The sequence below is a fragment of the Arvicanthis niloticus genome, chromosome 7 (genome assembly GCF_011762505.2).
Source record: "Arvicanthis niloticus isolate mArvNil1 chromosome 7, mArvNil1.pat.X, whole genome shotgun sequence".
NCBI lineage: Eukaryota > Metazoa > Chordata > Mammalia > Rodentia > Muridae > Arvicanthis > Arvicanthis niloticus.
In genome coordinates, this window is record NC_047664.1 from 49,823,694 (window position 1) to 49,825,650 (window position 1,957).

Below are 1,957 nucleotides of genomic sequence, written 5' to 3' on the forward strand. Positions count from 1 at the left end.
ATTTTCATTTTTAAAATTTGCTTGTATTTGATAATTGTTGGCATAATGCTTTCATTCCAAGCACTCTTGCTAAACATTTTTATTAATAATTAGAATTTACTTATTAAACCTCCCAGTTTTCAATCATATAATTTGATAAAATATAGAGATTTTTATTGGTGTGATTCCAATAATTTTTAATAAAAAGAACTTTTAGAAAAATGAAGATAGAAAAGAATATCCTCAACTTTGAAATGGTTCCTACTGGCTACAGAAATATTATATCTGTACTGTTCCTATTAATATTCTGAGATCCTAAATCAGTATATTAAGACAAAAATAATGAATACAACAGAGCAAAAGTATGTTTTGAACATTCTGGATCTAATACATTTTCTTTCTAATGTGATTATTTAAATTAATCATTTTCCTCAGGTTAAAACATTTTTGAAATTCCTTCATAAATGATTTTCTCTTAATTGTTTGATTTTTTCTAATACTTTTCTTCAGAGTTTTCATTTATATTCATGAATAAATTAGCCTATAATTTTCTATTCTTCTCTGGTTCAGTTGTCAGGATTATGATAGCCCATAACATATTTTTAGAGTATTTATCTCTTTTTTTCTTTTTTCCATTTTCTCTAAGATGTTTTATGTATCATAAAGCTTTGCTATTTCATAATTCATTGAAAGAACTCATCTTTAAAACTGTCCCCAAGGCCTCGGGGGTCGGCTTAGGAATGGGATTTACCAGCAGCAGGAATCAAGAAAAGTTAGCTAAACTTCAAGCTCAGGTCCGGATAGGGGGCAAGGGGACAGCTCGCAGGAAGAAGAAGGTGGTACATAGACAGCTACTGCTGATGACAAAAAGCTTCCGAGTTCACTAAAGAAACTGGCTGTGAACAATATAGCTGGTATTGAACATGAGGTGAACATGATTAAAGATGATGGAACAGTTATTCATTTCAACAATCCCAAAGTCCAAGCTTCCCTCTCTGCTAACACCTTTGCAATTACTGGTCATGCAGAAGCCAAACCAATCACAGAAATGCTTCCTGGAATATTAGGTCAGCTTGGTGCAGACAAGTTGACGAGCCTTAGAAAGTTAGTTGAACAGTTCCCATGACAACTACTGGATAGTAGAGCACCCAAACCAGAAGACATTGATGAAGAGGGTGATGATGTTCCAGATCTTGTAGAAAATTTTGATGAAGCATTGAAAAATGAAGCTAACTAAAATCCTCTGGTTTTGGAAGCTGGCATGGACTAGATTTAACAATCAGCTCTGTTGTTCCAAAGTTCTACAGACATGGAGAACATCACCTGTTATTAGTTCAGTAATGTAAATATTTTGTATATTATAAATATACAAAATATTTTTTTGCTCAGCATTTCTCGGTCATTTGATTTTGCATTTTGCACTTTTTCCCAGGATCTATTCTTTAGGTCAAAATATGAAGTATTGGTACAGTTTGAAGGTGATTTTTGGTTTTTTGGGGGGACTTTTGGTGTGTATTATATGTATGTGTGTGGGTGTGTGTACACAGTGGACAGCAGATTGGATAACAGTTATATCTATTGTATTCCTTCCTCCAATAGAAATAAAGCAAATCTTTAAAAAAAAAAACTGTCCCCAAACTGTATGTCTACATGTGCGTATGTATATTTGATATTTAAGTATTGTTTTAATTCATGTAAAAGTAGTATGGTGTGTGCTTGTGTGTACACACTAGAGTGTGCATATGGACATGTGTAGTTGTGTGCATGTGCACTGGTGTGTGCTTGCAAGTGGACGTAGGAGTCAACTAGGAGTCTTGCTCCCTGGCATTTTCCACCTTGGTTTTTGAGACAAGGTCTTTTACTGCATTGGAGTTTGGTAAGTTGGCTGGTCCAGCTGACCTACGATTCCCTGGTTCCCCTTTTCTACCTTTCTAGTGATAGTGCTACCTGTATGTGCCACTATATCCGGGTTTTATTT

At 34.5% G+C, this 1,957-nt stretch overlaps 1 pseudogene; it reads left to right on the forward strand.

Annotated features, from left to right (window-relative positions):
- The first annotated feature begins 732 nt into the window (after positions 1 to 732).
- On the forward strand, positions 733 to 1,272 carry LOC117712397 (transcription factor BTF3 homolog 4 pseudogene; annotated as a pseudogene).
- The last annotated feature ends 685 nt before the right edge of the window (positions 1,273 to 1,957 follow it).